We start from the raw sequence: 26,627 nt of genomic DNA on the forward strand, positions 1-26,627 counted from the left end.
CTATAGCAGGAATGTAATATCCAACTCCTTCCCATTCCAATCCTGAGACCATTCCTATAGCATGAGATGTGATATCTCAATGCTTCTAATACCAAACCTGAGATCCTTCCTATGACATGAGATGTGATATCCAATTCCTCCCCATTCCAAACCTGAGAACCTTCCTACAGGATGCGATGTGATATCTCAATGCTTCTAATACCAAACCTGAGACCAGTCCTATAACATGAGATTGGATATCCAACTCCTTCCCCTTCCAAACCTGAGACCCTTCCTATAGCATGAGATGTGATATCCAACTTCTTCCCATTCCAATCCTGAGACCCTTCCTATAACATGAGATGTGATGTCTCAATGCTTCTAATACCAAACCTGAGATCTTTCCTATAACATGAGATGTGATATCCAACTCCTTCCCATTCCAATCCTGAGACCCTTCCTATAGCATGAGATGTGCTATCTCAATGCTTATACCAAACCTGAGACCCTTCCTAAAGCTTGAGATGTGATATCCAACTCCTTCCCATTCCAATCCTGAGACCCTTCCTATAACATGAAATGTGATATCCAACTCCTTCCCATTCCAACCTGAGACCCTTCCTATAGCATGAGATGTGATATCTCAAGGCCTCTAATACCAAACCAGAGATCCTTCCTCTAACATGAAATGTGATATCCAACTCCTTCTCCTTCCAAACCTGAGAGCCTTCCTATAGCATGAGATATGATATCCAAGTCCTTCCCATTCCAATCCTGAGACCCTTCCTATAACATGAAATGTGATATCCAACTCCTTCCCATTCCAACCTGAGACCCTTCCTATAGCATGAGATGGGATATCCAACTCCTTCCAAATCCAATACTGATACCCTTCCAATAGCATGAGATGTCATATCCCAATGCTTCTATCAAACCTGAGAACCATACTATGGCATGAGATGTGATATCAAACTCCTTCCCATTCCAATCCTGAGACTCTTCCTATAGCTTGAGATGAGATATCCAACTCCTTCCCATTCCAATTCTGAGACCCTTCCTATACCATGAGACTTGATATCTCAATGCTTCTAATACCAAACCTGAGACCCGTCCTATAACATGAGATGTGATATACAAATCTTTCCCCTTCCAAACCTTAGACCCTTCCTTTATCATGAGATGTGATATCCAACTCCTTCCCATTCCAATCCTGAGACCCTTCCGATATCATGAGATTTGTTATCTCAATGCTTCTAATATCAAAATTGAGACCCTCCCTATAGCATGAGATGGGATATCCAACTCCTTCCCATTCCAATCCTGAGACCCTTCCGATAGCAGAGATGTGATATCTCAATGCTTATACCAAATCTGAGACCCTTCCTATAGCATGAGATGTGATATCCAACTCCTTCCCATTCCAATCCTGAGACCCTTCCTATAGCATGAGATGTGATGTCTCAATGCTTCTAATACCAAACCTGAGATCCTTCCTATAACATGAGATGTGATATCCAACTCCTTCCCATTCCAATCCTGAGACCCTTCCGATATCATGAGATTTGTTATCTCAATGCTTCTAATATCAAACTTGAGACCCTCCCTATAGCATGAGATGTGACATCCAAGTCCTCCCCATTCCAATCCTGAGACCCTTCCTATAGCATGAGATGTGATATCTCAATGCTTCTAATACCAAACCTGAGACCCTTCCTATAACATGAGATGGGATATCCAACTCCTTCCCATTCCAATCCTGATACCCTTCCGATAGCAGAGATGTGATATCTCAATGCTTATACCAATCCTGAGACCCTTCCTATGGCCTGAGATGTCATATACAACTCCTTCCCAATCCAATCCTGAGACCCTTCCTATAGCATGAGATGTGATATCTCATTGCTTATACCAAATGTGAGACCCTTCCTATAGCATGAGATGTGATATCCAACTCCTTCCCATTCCAATCCTGAGACCCTTCCTATAGCATGAGATGTGATGTCTCAATGCTTCTAATACCAAACCTGAGATCCTTCCTATAACATGAGATGTGATATCCAACTCCTTCCCATTCAAATCCTGAGACCCTTCCTATAGCATGAGATGTGATGTCTCAATGCTTCTAATACCAAACCTGAGAACCTTCCTACAGCATGCGATGTGATATCTCAATGCTTCTAATACCAAACCTGAGACCAGTCCTATAACATGAGATTGGATATCCAACTCCTTCCCCTTCCAAACCTGAGACCCTTCCTATAGCATGAGATGTGATATCCAACTTCTTCCCATTCCAATCCTGAGACCCTTCCTATAACATGAGATGTGATGTCTCAATGCTTCTAATACCAAACCTGAGATCTTTCCTATAACATGAGATGTGATATCCAACTCCTTCCCATTCCAATCCTGAGACCCTTCCTATAGCATGAGATGTGCTATCGCAATGCTTATACCAAACCTGAGACCCTTCCTAAAGCTTGAGATGTGATATCCAACTCCTTCCCATTCCAATCCTGAGACCCTTCCTATAGCATGAGATGTGATATCTCAAGGCCTCTAATACCAAACCTGAGATCCTTCCTCTAACATGAAATGTGATATCCAACTCCTTCCCCTTCCAAACCTGAGAGCCTTCCTATAGCATGAGATATGATATCCAAGTCCTTCCCATTCCAATCCTGAGACCCTTCCTATAACATGAAATGTGATATCCAACTCCTTCCCATTCCAACCTGAGACCCTTCCTATTGCATGAGATGGGATATCCAACTCCTTCGAAATCCAATACTGATACCCTTCCAATAGCATGAATTGTGATATCCCAATGCTTCTACCAAACCTGAGACCCATACTATTGCATGAGATGTGATATCAAACTCATTCCCATTCCAATCCTGAGACTCTTCCTATAGCTTGAGATGTGATATCCAACTCCTTCCCATTCCAATTCTGAGACCCTTCCTATGCCATGAGACTTGATATCTCAATGCTTCTAATACCAAACCTGAGACCCGTCCTATAACATGAGATGTGATATCCAAATCTTTCACCTTCCAAACCTTAGACCCTTCCTTTATCATGAGATGTGATATCCAACTCCTTCCCATTCCAATCCTGAGACCCTTCCGATATCATGAGATTTGTTATCTCAATGCTTCTAATATCAAACTTGAGACCCTCCCTATAGCATGAGATGTGACATCCAAGTCCTCCCCATTCCAATCCTGAGACCCTTCCTATAGCATGAGATGTGATATCTCAATGCTTCTAATACCAAACCTGAGACCCTTCCTATAACATGAGATGTCATATACAACTCCTTCCCAATCCAATCCTGAGACCCTTCCTATAGCATGAGATGTGATATCTCAATGCTTATACCAAATCTGAGACCCTTCCTATAGCATGAGATGTGATATCCAACTCCTTCCCATTCCAATCCTGAGACCCTTCCTATAGCATGAGATGTGATGTCTCAATGCTTCTAATACCAAACCTGCGATCCTTCCAATAACATGAGATGTGATATCCAACTCCTTCCCATTCCAATCCTGAGACCCTTATGATAGCATGAGATGTGATATCTCAATGCCTCTAATACCAAACCTGAGATACTTCCGATAGCATGAGATGTGATATCTCAATGCTTCTAATACCAAACCTGAGATCCTTCCTATAACATGAGATGTGATTTCCAAATCCTTCCCCTTCCAAACCTGAGACCCTCCATTTAGCATGAGATGTGATATACAACTCCTTCCCATTCCAATCCTGAGACCCTTCTGATAGCATGAGATGTGATATCTCAATGCCTCTAATACCAAACCTGAGATCCTATCTCTAACATGAAATGTGATATCCATCTCCTTCCCTTTCCAAACCTGAGGCCCTGCCTATAGCATGAGATGTGATATCCAAGTCCTTCCCATTCCAATCCTGAGACCCTTCCTATAGCATGTGATGTGATATCTCAATGCTTATACCAAACCTGAGACCCTTCCTATGGCATGAGATGTCATATACAACTCCTTCCCATTCCAATCCTGAGACCCTTCCTATAGCATGAGATGTGATATCTCAATGCTTATACCAAACCTGAGACCCTTCCTATAGCATGAGATGTGATATCCAACTTCTTCCCATTCCAATCCTGAGACCCTTCCTATAACATGAGATGTGATGTCTCAATGCTTCTAATACCAAACCTGAGATATTTCCTATAACATGAGATGTGATATCCAACTCCTTCCCATTCCAATCCTGAGACCCTTCCTATAGCATGAGATGTGATATCTCAATGCTTATACCAAACCTGAGACCCTTCCTATAGCTTGAGATGTGATATCCAACTCCTTCCCATTCCAATCCTGAGACCCTTCCTATAGCATGAGATGTGATATCTCAAGGCCTCTAATACCAAACCTGAGATCCTTCCTCTAACATGAAATGTGATATCCAACTCCTTCCCCTTCCAAACCTGAGAGCCTTCCTATAGCATGAGATATGATATCCAAGTCCTTCCCATTCCAATCCTGTGACCCTTCCTATAACATGAAATGTGATATCCAACTCCTTCCCATTCCAACCTGAGACCCTTCCTATAGCATGAGATGGGATATCCAACTTCTTCCAAATCCAATACTGATACCCTTCCGATAGCATGAGATGTGATATCCCAATGCTTCTACCAAACCTGAGACCCATACTATGGCATGAGATGTGATATCAAACTCCTTCCCATTCCAATCCTGAGACCCTTCCTATAGCTTGAGGTGTGATATCCAACTCCTTCCCATTCCAATTCTGAGACCCTTCTTTTACCATGAGACTTGATATCTCAATGCTTCTAATACCAAACCTGAGACCCGTCCTATAACATGAGATGTGATATCCAAATCCTTCCCCTTCCAAACCTTAGACCCTTCCTTTATCATGAGATGTGATATCCAACTCCTTCCCATTCCAATCCTGAGACCCTTCCGATATCATGAGATTTGTTATCTCAATGCTTCTAATATCAAACTTGAGACCCTCCCTACAGCATGAGATGTGACATCCAAGTCCTTCCCATTCCAATCCTGAGACCCTTCCTATAGCATGAGATGTGATATCTCTATGCTTCTAATACCAAACCTGAGACCATTCCTATAACATGAGATGGGATATCCAACTCCTTCCCATTCCAATCCTGAGACCCTTCCGATAGCAGAGATGTGATATCTCAATGCTTATACCAAACCTGAGACCCTTCCTATGGCCTGAGATGTCATATACAACTCCTTCCCATTCCAATCCTGAGACCCTTCCTTTAGCATGAGATGTGATATCTCAATGCTTATACCAAATCTGAGACCCTTCCTACAGCATGAGATGTGATATCCAATTCCTTCACATTCCAATCCTGAGACCCTTCCTATAGCATGAGATGTGATATCTCAATGCTTATACCAAACCTGAGAGCCTACCTATAGCATGAGATGTGATATCCAAGTCCATCCCATTCCAATCCTTAGACCCTTCCTACAGCATGCAATGTGATATCTCAATGATTCTAATACCAAACCAGAGACTCTTCCTAAAACATGAGATGGGATATCCAACTCCTTCCCATTCCAATCCTGAGCCGCTTCCGATAGCAGAGATGTGATATCTCAATGCTTATACCAAACCTGAGACCCTTCCTATAACATGAGATGTGATATCCAACTCCTTCCCGTTCCAAACCTGAGACACTAACTATAGCATATGTGTTAGGAAAGATTTCGTTATTGTAGGGAACTTTCCTTCCATGTGGCAACCCCTAAACTTTTTGCTATTGTTTTCAACCTGTTTTCTTGACTTTGCCAGAGAAGTGCAGCCTTCTGCCGTACTCCTCTGGGCTTTCGCTCCTTTCTTACGGGGAAACTGACATGCCCTTAAGACAGTCAGTACCGGGGAACGCTGTTTCCCGTAGTTTCTTTTATCGTGTCGCCATTTTAGGGCAACACGACACAAGAGGGCACTGTAAGCTAAGTTACAGCTCTCTTGGGTCTCTAGCCTTCTACAGACCCTAGACACTCTTGTAGGATGGTTTTTGGATCGGTGCAAGTCATTCAGGGACTGGGCTGGTGGCAGCGATCATTTGGTTTATTTTGAGCTCCTTTTGCCGTTCTGAGCACCTTTTTGCCGCGAACACAAAAGGGTGGCCCGGCTACCCAAAATGGCCGGACCACGAGGCTCCTTTGTCTCGTCCACTGTCCGTCTTGCTCCCTTTACCTTCCCCCAGGTCAGGCGACCCGGGGCCTTCCTTATTTGGGCATGTAGTTTCCCGCGAAACACGGTTGCTTTCGCGGGCTTCTACATGTCGTTTGAGTGCCCCCAGGATGTGGGCTGGGCTGTCTGGTCCCAATACACATCCTGGGTGCCAGAGAGTCTAGGGTGGTGTGAATGCCTGGGACCACTGTGGTCCGTGATTGGTCCACGTATGGTATGTGTGTTGATGAGCGGATCTCCCATTGGCTCCCCTCCGTTTTGGCGCGAAGGGAACCGTGGATAAGAGGGAGCTGGAAACACCACTACCAGGTCGATCTCCTGAGTTCTTACGAACCCAGGGATACAGGAGCCAAGTATCCTGCGAACACGAGGCTGGACCGAGGAATCGCTGGTGACCCCCTGAAGAACTTCTGCTCCTCATTGCTGTCGTCCGGTGAAGCCCTTTCCACCTAAGATCGAACAAGAAGGCCTGTACTGGCGCTTCGACCTATTGGAATAGCAGGACCAGCTATTCCCGGCACCTTCATCAACTCCTGCCGTAAGCCTTCGGAAGTGTCTCTGGGCCATCCAGTTGACTGACCAGCTTACTAAGGAGTCCTGCTCTGTAATCGCCGACAGGTTGGGTGGTATTCTGAGTCCGGGGCACGCTCACACGCTTCGTTTGCTTAGCAACCCTAAGCTAGAGGTGAGCAGTGCTCGTTTGGCTTGAATACACCCGGCCGTTCCGTTGCCCTGCTGTGGCGACAAAACTGTGCTTGTTTCTTCGATCGGGACGTCTTTTTACTCTGCACGACGACGAGACGTTCCCTGCTCTTCAGAACCTGCCAGAAGCTGCATCTATCGAGGAGAAGCTCGGGCCTGCTTGCTTCGGGGACCGGTGAGTAGATTAGCTAGGATCTGGTCGCCCTCCTGCAGTGCCCCTTGCTTTTCCCCGCTGTAAATACAGCACCCCTTGTCCGTACTCGCGCCCTGCTTCTGCCTCACAGTGGAGGCTGCGCTAGAGTCGCGGACCGTGTTCTCCTTCATTAGGGCGCCCTACAGAGCTGTGCAACGTCCTCCGAAGAGCTTCACCTTCTGCCCATTGGCACCGGCGTGTGCAGGTACTTTTGAGCGCTAGGCTCCACTCTTCGTAGGGATTGGACTACCATCTAGTTAGGGGCCTCAGAAGGCGGACATATCACACGCATTGGTTCGCACTGCCTGTTTTCCTTCCCCTGCAGGTGGATAACATATTTCGTGCTGCTAATGCTGTGAAACTGTGTATTCTGTATATATATTGGGTGGATAGTGTATGGGTTGGTTTAATATCGTTGTATATTGCTGCTTTTACTGTGGTTATTAGTTTCAAGGCCTTATAATAAATGTGTATCTATTTTTGATATAAACAACTGTTTGGAGTAGTTTGTAAGCGCTCTTGCTTTGTGTGCTCACTGCGGGCTTTCAGTCACCCTCACCCCTCTTGAGACCTAGTCTTGACCGCCGCGATCGCTACCTTGATTGGTCTGGCTTGTCCAGAGGTTACCCTGTTCCAAGTAATTAGGTTGGCCTTCTGAACTTCTGCGCCACCAGGACAGAGTTCAGAAATCCGTCTTAACAAATTGGTGTACAGCGGTGGGATACGACTGAGGGTATCCAGTGTTGCGCACGAGCTGAGGCGTTTTCAGGTTATTCCAACCAGGACACGCAGTAAAGTATTGAATATAACGTTAAAAAGGCCATAGTCCTATCAACAGTATGGAAACGAATACTTTATTAACCTTAAATGCTTCGAAATCTGAAACATTGAAGAAGATGTGTGCGGAGAGAGGGGTTTCCTCTCAAGGCACTAAATTGGAAATGATCCAGAGAATCGTGGCGTGGCAAGAAGCGCAGCTTGACGCTATAACTTCCGAGGACAGTGCAGAAGGTGGTGGGGCTGCTCTCACTGGCAGAACCGACGGTTCTGCCGCTGCACTGATCCATCACGACCACGAGGACAGGGAGGATGTAATGTCTAACGTTTCCTCTGCCAGTGTTGATGGGGAGGCTATGCTTGAATTCAAGAAGCAAGAGCTGCGGTTTAGGCAGCAGGAGCTTGAATTCAGCATAGCCAAACTGAAAATCGACCAGGCAGAAAAACAAAAAGACAGGGATCACCAGTTGGAACTGGCCAAGCTTCAGTTCGCAAATGGGTCCAAGGGTCCTGGACATGGTTTTGGGGCTTCCTCTCATCCACGGTTTCCAAAAGATCTGCTCAGTGTGTATGAGGAACGAAATGACATTATGGACTGGTTAAATGCGTTTGAGTATGCATGCGAGGTTCAAGAGGTTGATAATGCGGATAAGATTGCATGGTTACTCAGCAGACTGCCCCATTCTGGTTGCAGTGCCATTATGGAAATGTCGAAGGCTGAGCGCGCTGATTTTGCAATGTTGAAGCAGACTCTCATTTTAAAGTTTGGGAAGACTCCGACCCAATATTTGAAAAGGTTTAGAGAGTATAAGAAAAAGGAAGGTGGTACTTGGGTGTCGTATGTAGCTGAGTCCCTGAAAAACTTAACTGGCTGGGTTGAAGGTTATAAGGTTTCTACCTTCGAAGGCATGATCAATCTGGTCATGCTGGAACACATTTTTGCTTCTTCTTCCCCGGAGCTTAAGCAGCATTTGGCCGATTCGAAGGAGATAGATCCTAAGAAGCTGGCCATTGCAGCAGACTTATGGGTGTCACATCGAGTGTCCCATAAGGACAAAACTCATCCTGGTAAGCAGGAGGAAGGGAAAAAGTCCAAAGATGTGGAGGGTGGGGAATCTGCTAAATCTTCTTCCCATAAGGGCCACAAAAAGAAAAATAAGGGTAAGCCATACGAGAACTCACAGGGTAGTGGAGGTTCGCCTCCGAAACAGAACTCTGGTTATAATAAGCCTCCCTACGTAAACAGACCCAATGGGGCTTGTTTTTCTTGTGGAGCAACTGACCATGTGAAGGGGGATCCCCGTTGTAAGGTTAGACCTTTGGGGGTCCACTCCGCTAATCTGGCCTTCTCCTCCTACGAGGAAGAAGAGATTACAGGAGCATCCTTCTCCTCAGACTCATTTCCCAGCGGAATAGAGGCTGAGGTAGTTTTAGTGTCCCTGGGTTCCTGGGAGCCTAAAGTCGCAGAGGCGTATGCTAGGATTCCGGATAATACCAAGCACTACTTTAAAGACAGTGTGCTGATCAATGGAGTGGATACTCCAGCTCTTAGGGATAGTGGGTGCAGTCGAACTGTAGTGGATTCTACCTTGGTAGACTCAGAGGAAGTTGCCAGAGCTACTCTGATGCCCACTAAGTTGGCTGACGGCCCCCTCCGTATGTTTCCCGTGATCCCTGTTAATCTAACTTTAAATGGTACAGCAGTTAGGATTCCAGTGAGCATTCAGAGAAACGTCCCGGGAAAGGTCTTGTTGGGCAATGATCTCAGAGCTCTAGGGCTCGTAGGAGACACTGCCGAAAGACCCTACACACGGTCTCAAGCACGGGCAGCATTGGCCAAGTCCAATACGCCGCCCCAGCCGAAGGGGAAACCCAAGGCGAAAGGAGTCAACAAGTCCCGACGGGGGAAAGAGAATATTCCCCCGAGCTCGCCTACCACTGCGGTGGAGGGAGTTGGTCAATCGCCCGAGCCTGACAAGGAGGTGGCGATGCCTGAAGTGTTCGACCCCAACGACCATCCTGAACTAAAAGACTTGTTAGTTGAAGGAGGTCCTGATAGGGACGACTTCAGTAAGGGCCAACGTGAGTGCCCATCTCTGGAAGGCCTAAGGAGACAGGCCTGCTCCCAGCTTGAGGGTGAACCTCCTGGGAAGCATCGGATTTATTGGGAAGGTGGACTCCTGTACAGTGAGCCCACAGAGTCTACAGAAGGAGACCATAGGAGGTTGGTGGTTCCCCTTTCTGTTAGACCCTTCCTCCTGCAGTTGGCGCATGAAGTTCCCCTTGCTGGTCACCTTGGAATGAAGAGGACCAAGCAAAGGTTATCTATGCACTTCTACTGGCCCAAGATGGGGGTGCAAGTAGAAAGTCACTGCAGGAGTTGTGCCTCCTGCCAGTTGTCTGGTAAGGTTGGCGCGACAATCCAAGCTCCGTTGGTACCGCTCCCAGTTGTGGGGGTACCATTTGAAAGGGTAGGGATCGACATCGTTGGTCCCCTTGACCCGCAAACATCCTCAGGCAATAGGTTTATCCTGGTGCTGGTCGACCATGCAACCAGGTATCCTGAGGCCATCCCATTAAAGACTGTAACTGCCAGGTCAGTTGCAAAAGCTTTACTCGGCATATTTACTAGGGTTGGCTTCCCTAAAGAAGTTGTGTCAGATCGTGGCAGCAACTTTATGTCGAAGTATATGCAGGCTATGTGGAAAGAATGTGGGGTCACCTACAAGTTCTCTTCTGCATATCACCCCCAGACCAATGGTCTGGTGGAACGTTTCAACAGAACGTTAAAGAGCATGATTGGGGCTCTGGAGGAGCCCCAGAGAAGAAAATGGGATCTTCTTTTACCATGCTTGCTGTTTGCCTACAGAGAGGTACCACAGGAGGGTGTTGGCTTCAGCCCCTTCGAACTTCTGTTCGGTCATCCCGTACGGGGACCCTTAGCCATCGTCAAAGAGGGATGGGAGATGCCCTCTCCCCCTGTTACTACCAATGTAGTTGACTATGTGCTAGGGCTCAGAAAACGGATGGTACTCCTGATGGGCTTGGCTAGTGAAAAGTTGAAGGCAGGACAAGCGCTGGTGAAACATTGGTACGACCAGAAAGCTTCCTTAATTCACTTTACCCCTGGTCAGCAAGTCCTGATCATGAACCCTATAAGGCCTCGCGCTTTACAGGACAAATGGTCAGGCCCTTACACAGTGGTGGAGCCCCTGGGTGAGGTGAACTATTTAGTGGACCTTGGAAGGCCTGGACAGGCTCCAAAAGTGTTCCACGTAAATAGGCTGAAGGCTTTCGTCCCAAGAGTCGAAATCGCAGCACTGCTACTGGCGTCAGACGTTGAGGAAGAGGAGTCAGAACCTCTTCCCGACCTGTTCCAAAGCGGTCCTTCAGACAGCTCCGTTGAGGGTGTCCGAGTGGCCCCTCACCTGACTTCTGATCAGCAGGCTGAGGTGAAAAGTTTGCTTAGGCAGTTTTCCCCCCTGTTTTCACAGTCGCCTGGTTTGACACCTTGGTGCAAACATAACATTGACACAGGAGACAGTGTACCTACCAAAAGTAGGGGATACAGGATGTCGGATAAAGTACGGTCTTATATTAAGACCGAGGTCAACAAGATGTTAGACCTTGGGGTGATTGAACCCTCTAGTAGTCCTTGGTCCAGTCCTGTGGTTCTGGTTCCAAAAGCAGGCACTTCTGAATTGAGGTTCTGCGTGGATTACAGGGCTCTGAATGCTGTCACCAAGACAGACGCTCACCCCTTGCCTCGAACTAACGAGCTGGTGGATACCTTGGGTGCCTCCAAGTACCTCAGCACGTTTGACCTGACTGCGGGCTATTGGCAAATAGCTTTAGCAGAACATGCCAAGGAGAAGACAGCATTTTCAACTCCCGACGGGCTTTACCAATTCCGGGTAATGCCGTTCGGATTGAAGAATGCACCTGCCACTTTCCAGAGGCTTGTGAATCATGTGTTGAATGGGTTGGACGAATTCTGTCTTGCATATCTAGACGATATAGCAGTTTTCAGTGCCACCTGGGAAGACCATGTGAAACACCTCGGGATTGTGCTCCAGGCTCTTCAGAAAGCCCACTTGACCATAAAGGCGAGTAAATGCCAGATTGGACAAGGCTCAGTGGTTTACCTTGGGCATGAAGTAGGTGGAGGAAGGATACAGCCTCTCCCCAGTAAAGTACAAGCAGTACAAGACTGGCCTACCCCCACTACACAAACCCAAGTGAGAGCCTTCTTAGGACTCACGGGTTATTACCGCAATTTTATGGCAGACTATGGCACCATAGCTGCTCCTCTGACTGCCCTCACAACTCCGAAGAAACCCAAGAAGGTAACTTGGACTGACGAGTGTGAGAAGGCCTTCAATGGCTTGAAAGACTCCTTGTGCCAGGCCCCTGTGCTCAGGGCCCCTGATTATCAAAGACCTTTTATCGTGCAGACGGATGCCTCTGACACTGGGATAGGAGCTGTACTATCACAAGTAGATGAGAAGGGTAAGGAACACCCTATCGGTTTTATTAGTCGCCAGCTTAAGGACAGAGAGCTCAGATGGTCCACGGTAGAGAAAGAATGTTTCTCTGTTGTGTGGGCCCTAAGGAAGCTGCGGCCCTACCTCTATGGGACCCACTTCACTGTGCAGACTGACCATAAGCCGTTAAAGTGGCTAATGAACATGAAGGGGGAGAATCCAAAGTTGCTTAGGTGGTCCATAAGTCTACAAGGCTTCGACTTCACTATTGAGCATAGGCCAGGTGTCCAACATAGCAATGCTGATGGGTTGTCCAGAATGTTTTACCGACCTGAACAAGAGACTCATCCAGGGGTGGATTAGTTCCCCCTGTCCATAGTCTGGGAGGGGCGAGTGTTAGGAAAGATTTCGTTATTGTAGGGAACTTTCCTTCCATGTGGCAACCCCTAAACTTTTTGCTATTGTTTTCAACCTGTTTTCTTGACTTTGCCAGAGAAGTGCAGCCTTCTGCCGTACTCCTCTGGGCTTTCGCTCCTTTCTTACGGGGAAACTGACATGCCCTTAAGACAGTCAGTACCGGGGAACGCTGTTTCCCGTAGTTTCTTTTATCGTGTCGCCATTTTAGGGCAACACGACACAAGAGGGCACTGTAAGCTAAGTTACAGCTCTCTTGGGTCTCTAGCCTTCTACAGACCCTAGACACTCTTGTAGGATGGTTTTTGGATCGGTGCAAGTCATTCAGGGACTGGGCTGGTGGCAGCGATCATTTGGTTTATTTTGAGCTCCTTTTGCCGTTCTGAGCACCTTTTTGCCGCGAACACAAAAGGGTGGCCCGGCTACCCAAAATGGCCGGACCACGAGGCTCCTTTGTCTCGTCCACTGTCCGTCTTGCTCCCTTTACCTTCCCCCAGGTCAGGCGACCCGGGGCCTTCCTTATTTGGGCATGTAGTTTCCCGCGAAACACGGTTGCTTTCGCGGGCTTCTACATGTCGTTTGAGTGCCCCCAGGATGTGGGCTGGGCTGTCTGGTCCCAATACACATCCTGGGTGCCAGAGAGTCTAGGGTGGTGTGAATGCCTGGGACCACTGTGGTCCGTGATTGGTCCACGTATGGTATGTGTGTTGATGAGCGGATCTCCCATTGGCTCCCCTCCGTTTTGGCGCGAAGGGAACCGTGGATAAGAGGGAGCTGGAAACACCACTACCAGGTCGATCTCCTGAGTTCTTACGAACCCAGGGATACAGGAGCCAAGTATCCTGCGAACACGAGGCTGGACCGAGGAATCGCTGGTGACCCCCTGAAGAACTTCTGCTCCTCATTGCTGTCGTCCGGTGAAGCCCTTTCCACCTAAGATCGAACAAGAAGGCCTGTACTGGCGCTTCGACCTATTGGAATAGCAGGACCAGCTATTCCCGGCACCTTCATCAACTCCTGCCGTAAGCCTTCGGAAGTGTCTCTGGGCCATCCAGTTGACTGACCAGCTTACTAAGGAGTCCTGCTCTGTAATCGCCGACAGGTTGGGTGGTATTCTGAGTCCGGGGCACGCTCACACGCTTCGTTTGCTTAGCAACCCTAAGCTAGAGGTGAGCAGTGCTCGTTTGGCTTGAATACACCCGGCCGTTCCGTTGCCCTGCTGTGGCGACAAAACTGTGCTTGTTTCTTCGATCGGGACGTCTTTTTACTCTGCACGACGACGAGACGTTCCCTGCTCTTCAGAACCTGCCAGAAGCTGCATCTATCGAGGAGAAGCTCGGGCCTGCTTGCTTCGGGGACCGGTGAGTAGATTAGCTAGGATCTGGTCGCCCTCCTGCAGTGCCCCTTGCTTTTCCCCGCTGTAAATACAGCACCCCTTGTCCGTACTCGCGCCCTGCTTCTGCCTCACAGTGGAGGCTGCGCTAGAGTCGCGGACCGTGTTCTCCTTCATTAGGGCGCCCTACAGAGCTGTGCAACGTCCTCCGAAGAGCTTCACCTTCTGCCCATTGGCACCGGCGTGTGCAGGTACTTTTGAGCGCTAGGCTCCACTCTTCGTAGGGATTGGACTACCATCTAGTTAGGGGCCTCAGAAGGCGGACATATCACACGCATTGGTTCGCACTGCCTGTTTTCCTTCCCCTGCAGGTGGATAACATATTTCGTGCTGCTAATGCTGTGAAACTGTGTATTCTGTATATATATTGGGTGGATAGTGTATGGGTTGGTTTAATATCGTTGTATATTGCTGCTTTTACTGTGGTTATTAGTTTCAAGGCCTTATAATAAATGTGTATCTATTTTTGATATAAACAACTGTTTGGAGTAGTTTGTAAGCGCTCTTGCTTTGTGTGCTCACTGCGGGCTTTCAGTCACCCTCACCCCTCTTGAGACCTAGTCTTGACCGCCGCGATCGCTACCTTGATTGGTCTGGCTTGTCCAGAGGTTACCCTGTTCCAAGTAATTAGGTTGGCCTTCTGAACTTCTGCGCCACCAGGACAGAGTTCAGAAATCCGTCTTAACAATATGTGATATCCAACTGCTTCCCATTCCAAACATGAGACCCTTCCTATAGCAAGAAAGTAATATCCAACTCCTACCCATTCCAATCCTGAGACCCTTCCTATAGCAAGAGATGTGATATCCAAATCCTTCCCATTCCAATCCTGAGACCCTTCCTATAACATGAGATGTGATATCCAACTCCTTCCCATTCAAATCCTGAGACCCTTCCTATAGCATGAGAAGGGATATCCAACTCCTTCCCAATCCAATCCTGAGACCCTTCCGATAGCAGAGACGTGATATCTCAATGCTTCTACCATACCTGAGACCCTTCCTTTAGCATGAGATGTGATATCCAAATCCTTCACATTCCAATCCTGAGACCCTTCCTATAGCATGAGATGTGATATCTCAATGCTTCTAATACCAAACCTGAGATCCTTCCTATAACATGAGATGTGATATCCAATTCCTTCCCATTCCAAACCTGAGACCCTTCCTATTGGATGAGATGTGATATCCAACTCCTTCCCATTCCAACCCTGAGACCCTTCCTATAGCATGAGATGTGATGTCTCAATGCTTCTAATACCAAACCTGAGATCCTTCCTATAACATGAGATGTGATATCCAACTCCTTCCATTCCAATCCTGAGACCCGTCCTATAGCATGAGATGTGATATCTCAATGCTTATACCAAACCTGAGACCCTTCCTATAGCATGAGATGTGATATCCAACTACTTCCCATTCCAATTCTGAGACCCTTCCGATATCATGAGATGTGATATCTCAAAGCTTCTAATATCAAACTTGAGACCCTCCCTATAGCATGAGATGTGATATCCAAGTCCTTCCCATTCCAATCCTGAGACCCTTCCTATAGCATGAGATGTGATATCTCAATGCTTCTAATACCAAACCTGAGACCCTTCCTATAACATGAGATGGGAATATCCAACTCCTTCCCATTCCAATCCTGAGACCCTTCCGATAGCAGAGATGTGATATCTCAATGCTTATACCAAACCTGAGATCCTTCCTATAACATGAGATGTGATATCCAACTCCTTCCCATTCCAATCCTGAGACACTTCCCATAGCATGAGATGTGATATCTCACTGCTTATACCAAACCTGAGACCCTTCCCATAGCATGAGATGTGATATCCAACTCCTTCCCATTCCAATCCTCATACCCTTCCTATAGCATGAGATGTGATATCTCAATGCTTCTAATATAAAACTTGAGACCCTACCTATAGCATGAGATGTGATATCCAAGTCCTTCCCATTCCAATCCTGAGACACTTCCTATAGCATGAGATGTGATATCCAACTCCTTCCCATTCCAATCCTGAGACCCTTCCTATAGCATGAGATATGATATCTCAATACTTCTAATACCAAACGTGAGATCCTTCCGATAACATGAGATGTGATATCCAAATCCTTCCCCTTCCAAACCTGAGACCCTCCCTTTAACATGAGATGTGATATCCAACTCCTTCCCATTCCAATCCTGAGACCCTTCTGATAGCATGAGATGTGATATCTCAATGCTGCTAATACCAAACCTGAGATCCTTCCGATAGCATGAGATGTGATATCTCAATGCTTCTAATACCAAACCTGAGATCCTTCCTATAACATGAGATGTGATATCCAAATCCTTCCCCTTCCAAACCTGAGACCCTCCCTTTAGCATGAGATGTGATATCCAACTCCTTCCCATTCCATTCCTGAGACCCTTCTGATAGCATGAGATGTGATATCTCAATGCCTCTAATACCAAACCTGAGATCCTACCTCTAACATTAAATGTGATATCCAACTCTTTCCCCTTCCAAACCTGAGAGCCTTCCTATAGCATGAGATGTGATATCCAAGTCCTTCCCATTCCAATCCTGAGACCCTTCCTATAGCTTGAGATGTGATATCCAACTCCTTCCCATTCCAATTCTGAGACCCTTCCTATACTCTGAGACTTGATATCTCAATGCTTCTAATACCAAACCTGAGACCCGTAATATAACATGAGATGTGATATCCAAATCCTTCCCCTTCCAAACCTTAGACCCTTCCTTTATCATGAGATGTGATATCCAACTCCTTCCCATTCCAATCCTGAGACCCTTCCGATATCATGAGATGTGATATCTCAAAGCTTCTAATATCAAACTTGAGACCCTCCCTATAGCATGAGATGTGATATCCAAGTCCTTCCCATTCCATTCCTGAGACCCTTCTGATAGCATGAGATGTGATATCTCAATGCCTCTAATACCAAACCTGAGATCGTACCTCTAACATGAAATCTGATATCCAACTCTTTCCCCTTCCAAACCTGAGAGCCTTCCTATAGCATGAGATGTGATATCCAAGTCCTTTTAATTCCAATCCTGAGACCCTTCCTATAACATGAGATGTGATATCCAACTCCTTCCCATTCCAACCTGAGACCCTTCCTATAGCATGCGATGGGATATCCAACTCCTTCCAAATCCAATTCTGATACCCTTCCGATAGCATGAGATGTGATATCCCAATGCTTCTACCAAACCTGAGACCCATACTATGGCATGAGATGTGATATCAAACTCATTCCCCTTCCAAACCTTAGACACTTCCTTTATCATGAGATGTGATATCCAACTCCTTCCCATTCCATTACTGAGACCCTTCCAATATCATGAGATGTGATATCTCAATGCTTCTAATATCAAACTTGAGACCCTCCTTATAGCATGAGATGTGATATCCAAGTCCTTCCCATTCCAATCCTAAGACCCTTCCTATAGCATGAGATGTGATATCTCAATGCTTCTAATACCAAACCTGAGACCCTTCCTATAACATGAGATGGGAATATCCAACTCCTTCCCATTCCAATCCTGAGACCCTTCCGATAGTAGAGATGTGATATCTCAATGCTTATACCAAACCTGAGATCCTTCCTATAACATGAGATGTGATATCCAACTCCTTCCCATTCCAATCCTGAGACACTTCCTATAGCATGAGATGTGATATCTCACTGCTTATACCAAACCTGAGACCCTTCCTATAGCATGAGATGTGATATCCAACTCCTTCCCATTCCAATCCTGAGACCCTTCCTATAGCATGAGATATGATATCTCAATGCTTCTAATATCAAACTTGAGACCCTCCCTATAGCATGAGATGTGATATCCAAGTCCTTCCCATTCCAATCCTGAGACCCTTCCGATAGCATGAGATGTGATGTCTCAATGCTTCTAATACCAAACCTGAGATCCTTCCTATAACATGAGATGTGATATCCAACTCCTTCCCATTCCAATCCTGAGACCCTTCCTATAGCATGAGATGTGATATCTCAATGCTTATACCAAACCTGAGACCCTTCCTATAACATGAGATGGGATATCCAACTCCTTCCCATTCCAATCCTTAGACCCTTCCTAAAGCATGCAATATGATATCTCAATGATTCTAATAACAAACCTGAGACCCGTCCTATAACATGAGATGGGATATCCAACACCTTCCCATTCCAATCCTGAGACACTTCCGATAGCAGAGATGTGATATCTCAATGCTTATACCAAACCTGAGACCCTTCCTATAACATGAGATGTGATATCCAACTCCTTCCCGTTCCAAACCTGAGACCCTTCCTATAGCATATGTGATATCCAACACATTCCCATTCCAAACATGAGACCCTTCCTATAGCAGGAATGTAATATCCAACTCCTTCCCATTCCAATCCTGAGACCATTCCTATAGCATGAGATGTGATATCTCAATGCTTCTAATACCAAACCTGAGATCCTTCCTATGACATGAGATGTGATATCCAATTCCTCCCCATTCCAAACCTGAGAACCTTCCTACAGGATGCGATGTGATATCTCAATGCTTCTAATACCAAACCTGAGACCAGTCCTATAACATGAGATTGGATATCCAACTCCTTCCCCTTCCAAACCTGAGACCCTTCCTATAGCATGAGATGTGATATCCAACTTCTTCCCATTCCAATCCTGAGACCCTTCCTATAACATGAGATGTGATGTCTCAATGCTTCTAATACCAAACCTGAGATCTTTCCTATAACATGAGATGTGATATCCAACTCCTTCCCATTCCAATCCTGAGACCCTTCCTATAGCATGAGATGTGCTATCTCAATGCTTATACCAAACCTGAGACCCTTCCTAAAGCTTGAGATGTGATATCCAACTCCTTCCCATTCCAATCCTGAGACCCTTCCTATAACATGAAATGTGATATCCAACTCCTTCCCATTCCAACCTGAGACCCTTCCTATAGCATGAGATGTTATATCTCAAGGCCTCTAATACCAAACCTGAGATCCTTCCTCTAACATGAAATGTGATATCCAACTCCTTCTCCTTCCAAACCTGAGAGCCTTCCTATAGCATGAGATATGATATCCAAGTCCTTCCCATTCCAATCCTGAGACCCTTCCTATAACATGAAATGTGATATCCAACTCCTTCCCATTCCAACCTGAGACCCTTCCTATAGCATGAGATGTTATATCTCAAGGCCTCTAATACCAAACCTGAGATCCTTCCTCTAACATGAAATGTGATATCCAACTCCTTCTCCTTCCAAACCTGAGAGCCTTCCTATAGCATGAGATGTGATATCCAAGTCCTTCCCATTCCAATCCTGAGACCCTTCCTATAGCATGAGATGTGATATCTCAATGCTTCTAATACCAAACCTGAGACCCTTCCTATAACATGAGATGGGAATATCCAACTCCTTCCCATTCCAATCCTGAGACCCTTCCGATAGCAGAGATGTGATATCTCAATGCTTATACCAAACCTGAGATCCTTCCTATAACATGAGATGTGATATCCAACTCCTTCCCATTCCAATCCTGAGACACTTCCCATAGCATGAGATGTGATATCTCACTGCTTATACCAAACCTGAGACCCTTCCCATAGCATGAGATGTGATATCCAACTCCTTCCCATTCCAATCCTCATACCCTTCCTATAGCATGAGATGTGATATCTCAATGCTTCTAATATAAAACTTGAGACCCTACCTATAGCATGAGATGTGATATCCAAGTCCTTCCCATTCCAATCCTGAGACACTTCCTATAGCATGAGATGTGATATCCAACTCCTTCCCATTCCAATCCTGAGACCCTTCCTATAGCATGAGATATGATATCTCAATACTTCTAATACCAAACGTGAGATCCTTCCGATAACATGAGATGTGATATCCAAATCCTTCCCCTTCCAAACCTGAGACCCTCCCTTTAACATGAGATGTGATATCCAACTCCTTCCCATTCCAATCCTGAGACCCTTCTGATAGCATGAGATGTGATATCTCAATGCTGCTAATACCAAACCTGAGATCCTTCCGATAGCATGAGATGTGATATCTCAATGCTTCTAATACCAAACCTGAGATCCTTCCTATAACATGAGATGTGATATCCAAATCCTTCCCCTTCCAAACCTGAGACCCTCCCTTTAGCATGAGATGTGATATCCAACTCCTTCCCATTCCATTCCTGAGACCCTTCTGATAGCATGAGATGTGATATCTCAATGCCTCTAATACCAAACCTGAGATCCTACCTCTAACATTAAATGTGATATCCAACTCTTTCCCCTTCCAAACCTGAGAGCCTTCCTATAGCATGAGATGTGATATCCAAGTCCTTCCCATTCCAATCCTGAGACCCTTCCTATAGCTTGAGATGTGATATCCAACTCCTTCCCATTCCAATTCTGAGACCCTTCCTATACTCTGAGACTTGATATCTCAATGCTTCTAATACCAAACCTGAGACCCGTAATATAACATGAGATGTGATATCCAAATCCTTCCCCTTCCAAACCTTAGACCCTTCCTTTATCATGAGATGTGATATCCAACTCCTTCCCATTCCAATCCTGAGACCCTTCCGATATCATGAGATGTGATATCTCAAAGCTTCTAATATCAAACTTAAGACCCTCCCTATAGCATGAGATGTGATATCCAAGTCCTTCCCATTCCATTCCTGAGACCCTTCTGATAGCATGAGATGTGATATCTCAATGCCTCTAATACCAAACCTGAGATCGTACCTCTAACATGAAATCTGATATCCAACTCTTTCCCCTTCCAAACCTGAGAGCCTTCCTATAGCATGAGATGTGATATCCAAGTCCTTTTAATTCCAATCCTGAGACCCTTCCTATAACATGAGATGTGATATCCAACTCCTTCCCATTCCAACCTGAGACCCTTCCTATAGCATGCGATGGGATATCCAACTCCTTCCAAATCCAATTCTGATACCCTTCCGATAGCATGAGATGTGATATCCCAATGCTTCTACCAAACCTGAGACCCATACTATGGCATGAGATGTGATATCAAACTCATTCCCCTTCCAAACCTTAGACACTTCCTTTATCATGAGATGTGATATCCAACTCCTTCCCATTCCATTACTGAGACCCTTCCAATATCATGAGATGTGATATCTCAATGCTTCTAATATCAAACTTGAGACCCTCCTTATAGCATGAGATGTGATATCCAAGTCCTTCCCATTCCAATCCTAAGACCCTTCCTATAGCATGAGATGTGATATCTCAATGCTTCTAATACCAAACCTGAGACCCTTCCTATAACATGAGATGGGAATATCCAACTCCTTCCCATTCCAATCCTGAGACCCTTCCGATAGTAGAGATGTGATATCTCAATGCTTATACCAAACCTGAGATCCTTCCTATAACATGAGATGTGATATCCAACTCCTTCCCATTCCAATCCTGAGACCCTTCCTATAGCATGAGATGTGATATCCAACTCCTTCCCATTCCAATCCTGAGACCCTTCCTATAGCATGAGATATGATATCTCAATGCTTCTAATATCAAACTTGAGACCCTCCCTATAGCATGAGATGTGATATCCAAGTCCTTCCCATTCCAATCCTGAGACCCTTCCGATAGCATGAGATGTGATGTCTCAATGCTTCTAATACCAAACCTGAGATCCTTCCTATAACATGAGATGTGATATCCAACTCCTTCCCATTCCAATCCTGAGACCCTTCCTATAGCATGAGATGTGATATCTCAATGCTTATACCAAACCTGAGACCCTTCCTATAACATGAGATGGGATATCCAACTCCTTCCCATTCCAATCCTTAGACCCTTCCTAAAGCATGCAATATGATATCTCAATGATTCTAATAACAAACCTGAGACCCGTCCTATAACATGAGATGGGATATCCAACACCTTCCCATTCCAATCCTGAGACACTTCCGATAGCAGAGATGTGATACCTCAATGCTTATACCAAACCTGAGACCCTTCCTATAACATGAGATGTGATATCCAACTCCTTCCCGTTCCAAACCTGAGACCCTTCCTATAGCATATGTGATATCCAACACATTCCCATTCCAAACATGAGACCCTTCCTATAGCAGGAATGTAATATCCAACTCCTTCCCATTCCAATCCTGAGACCATTCCTATAGCATGAGATGTGATATCTCAATGCTTCTAATACCAAACCTGAGATCCTTCCTATGACATGAGATGTGATATCCAATTCCTCCCCATTCCAAACCTGAGAACCTTCCTACAGGATGCGATGTGATATCTCAATGCTTCTAATACCAAACCTGAGACCAGTCCTATAACATGAGATTGGATATCCAACTCCTTCCCCTTCCAAACCTGAGACCCTTCCTATAGCATGAGATGTGATATCCAACTTCTTCCCATTCCAATCCTGAGACCCTTCCTATAACATGAGATGTGATGTCTCAATGCTTCTAATACCAAACCTGAGATCTTTCCTATAACATGAGATGTGATATCCAACTCCTTCCCATTCCAATCCTGAGACCCTTCCTATAGCATGAGATGTGCTATCTCAATGCTTATACCAAACCTGAGACCCTTCCTAAAGCTTGAGATGTGATATCCAACTCCTTCCCATTCCAATCCTGAGACCCTTCCTATAACATGAAATGTGATATCCAACTCCTTCCCATTCCAACCTGAGACCCTTCCTATAGCATGAGATGTTATATCTCAAGGCCTCTAATACCAAACCTGAGATCCTTCCTCTAACATGAAATGTGATATCCAACTCCTTCTCCTTCCAAACCTGAGAGCCTTCCTATAGCATGAGATATGATATCCAAGTCCTTCCCATTCCAATCCTGAGACCCTTCCTATAACATGAAATGTGATATCCAACTCCTTCCCATTCCAACCTGAGACCCTTCCTATAGCATGAGATGGGATATCCAACTCCTTCCAAATCCAATACTGATACCCTTCCAATAGCATGAGATGTCATATCCCAATGCTTCTATCAAACCTGAGAACCATACTATGGCATGAGATGTGATATCAAACTCCTTCCCATTCCAATCCTGAGACTCTTCCTATAGCTTGAGATGAGATATCCAACTCCTTCCCATTCCAATTCTGAGACCCTTCCTATACCATGAGACTTGATATCTCAATGCTTCTAATACCAAACCTGAGACCCGTCCTATAACATGAGATGTGATATCCAAATCTTTCCCCTTCCAAACCTTAGACCCTTCCTTTATCATGAGATGTGATATCCAACTCCTTCCCATTCCAATCCTGAGACCCTTCCGATATCATGAGATTTGTTATCTCAATGCTTCTAATATCAAAATTGAGACCCTCCCTATAGCATGAGATGGGATATCCAACTCCTTCCCATTCCAATCCTGAGACCCTTCCGATAGCAGAGATGTGATATCTCAATGCTTATACCAAATCTGAGACCCTTCCTATAGCATGAGATGTGATATCCAACTCCTTCCCATTCCAATCCTGAGACCCTTCCTATAGCATGAGATGTGATGTCTCAATGCTTCTAATACCAAACCTGAGATCCTTCCTATAACATGAGATGTGATATCCAACTCCTTCCCATTCCAATCCTGAGACCCTTCCGATATCATGAGATTTGTTATCTCAATGCTTCTAATATCAAACTTGAGACCCTCCCTATAGCATGAGATGTGACATCCAAGTCCTCCCCATTCCAATCCTGAGACCCTTCCTATAGCATGAGATGTGATATCTCAATGCTTCTAATACCAAACCTGAGACCCTTCCTATAACATGAGATGGGATATCCAACTCCTTCCCATTCCAATCCTGATACCCTTCCGATAGCAGAGATGTGATATCTCAATGCTTATACCAATCCTGAGACCCTTCCTATGGCCTGAGATGTCATATACAACTCCTTCCCAATCCAATCCTGAGACCCTTCCTATAGCATGAGATGTGATATCTCAATGCTTATACCAAATGTGAGACCCTTCCTATAGCATGAGATGTGATATCCAACTCCTTCCCATTCCAATCCTGAGACCCTTCCTATAGCATGAGATGTGATGTCTCAATGCTTCTAATACCAAACCTGAGATCCTTCCTATAACATGAGATGTGATATCCAACTCCTTCCCATTCAAATCCTGAGACCCTTCCTATAGCATGAGATGTGATGTCTCAATGCTTCTAATACCAAACCTGAGAACCTTCCTACAGCATGCGATGTGATATCTCAATGCTTCTAATACCAAACCTGAGACCAGTCCTATAACATGAGATTGGATATCCAACTCCTTCCCCTTCCAAACCTGAGACCCTTCCTATAGCATGAGATGTGATATCCAACTTCTTCCCATTCCAATCCTGAGACCCTTCCTATAACATGAGATGTGATGTCTCAATGCTTCTAATACCAAACCTGAGATCTTTCCTATAACATGAGATGTGATATCCAACTCCTTCCCATTCCAATCCTGAGACCCTTCCTATAGCATGAGATGTGCTATCGCAATGCTTATACCAAACCTGAGACCCTTCCTAAAGCTTGAGATGTGATATCCAACTCCTTCCCATTCCAATCCTGAGACCCTTCCTATAGCATGAGATGTGATATCTCAAGGCCTCTAATACCAAACCTGAGATCCTTCCTCTAACATGAAATGTGATATCCAACTCCTTCCCCTTCCAAACCTGAGAGCCTTCCTATAGCATGAGATATGATATCCAAGTCCTTCCCATTCCAATCCTGAGACCCTTCCTATAACATGAAATGTGATATCCAACTCCTTCCCATTCCAACCTGAGACCCTTCCTATAGCATGAGATGGGATATCCAACTCCTTCGAAATCCAATACTGATACCCTTCCAATAGCATGAATTGTGATATCCCAATGCTTCTACCAAACCTGAGACCCATACTATTGCATGAGATGTGATATCAAACTCATTCCCATTCCAATCCTGAGACTCTTCCTATAGCTTGAGATGTGATATCCAACTCCTTCCCATTCCAATTCTGAGACCCTTCCTATGCCATGAGACTTGATATCTCAATGCTTCTAATACCAAACCTGAGACCCGTCCTATAACATGAGATGTGATATCCAAATCTTTCACCTTCCAAACCTTAGACCCTTCCTTTATCATGAGATGTGATATCCAACTCCTTCCCATTCCAATCCTGAGACCCTTCCGATATCATGAGATTTGTTATCTCAATGCTTCTAATATCAAACTTGAGACCCTCCCTATAGCATGAGATGTGACATCCAAGTCCTCCCCATTCCAATCCTGAGACCCTTCCTATAGCATGAGATGTGATATCTCAATGCTTCTAATACCAAACCTGAGACCCTTCCTATAACATGAGATGTCATATACAACTCCTTCCCAATCCAATCCTGAGACCCTTCCTATAGCATGAGATGTGATATCTCAATGCTTATACCAAATCTGAGACCCTTCCTATAGCATGAGATGTGATATCCAACTCCTTCCCATTCCAATCCTGAGACCCTTCCTATAGCATGAGATGTGATGTCTCAATGCTTCTAATACCAAACCTGCGATCCTTCCAATAACATGAGATGTGATATCCAACTCCTTCCCATTCCAATCCTGAGACCCTTATGATAGCATGAGATGTGATATCTCAATGCCTCTAATACCAAACCTGAGATACTTCCGATAGCATGAGATGTGATATCTCAATGCTTGTAATACCAAACCTGAGATCCTTCCTATAACATGAGATGTGATTTCCAAATCCTTCCCCTTCCAAACCTGAGACCCTCCATTTAGCATGAGATGTGATATACAACTCCTTCCCATTCCAATCCTGAGACCCTTCTGATAGCATGAGATGTGATATCTCAATGCCTCTAATACCAAACCTGAGATCCTATCTCTAACATGAAATGTGATATCCATCTCCTTCCCTTTCCAAACCTGAGGCCCTGCCTATAGCATGAGATGTGATATCCAAGTCCTTCCCATTCCAATCCTGAGACCCTTCCTATAGCATGTGATGTGATATCTCAATGCTTATACCAAACCTGAGACCCTTCCTATGGCATGAGATGTCATATACAACTCCTTCCCATTCCAATCCTGAGACCCTTCCTATAGCATGAGATGTGATATCTCAATGCTTATACCAAACCTGAGACCCTTCCTATAGCATGAGATGTGATATCCAACTTCTTCCCATTCCAATCCTGAGACCCTTCCTATAACATGAGATGTGATGTCTCAATGCTTCTAATACCAAACCTGAGATATTTCCTATAACATGAGATGTGATATCCAACTCCTTCCCATTCCAATCCTGAGACCCTTCCTATAGCATGAGATGTGATATCTCAATG

The sequence above is a fragment of the Ambystoma mexicanum genome, chromosome 13 (genome assembly GCF_040938575.1).
Source record: "Ambystoma mexicanum isolate Mex_15411 chromosome 13, UKY_AmexF1_1, whole genome shotgun sequence".
Taxonomy (NCBI): Eukaryota; Metazoa; Chordata; class Amphibia; order Caudata; family Ambystomatidae; genus Ambystoma; species Ambystoma mexicanum.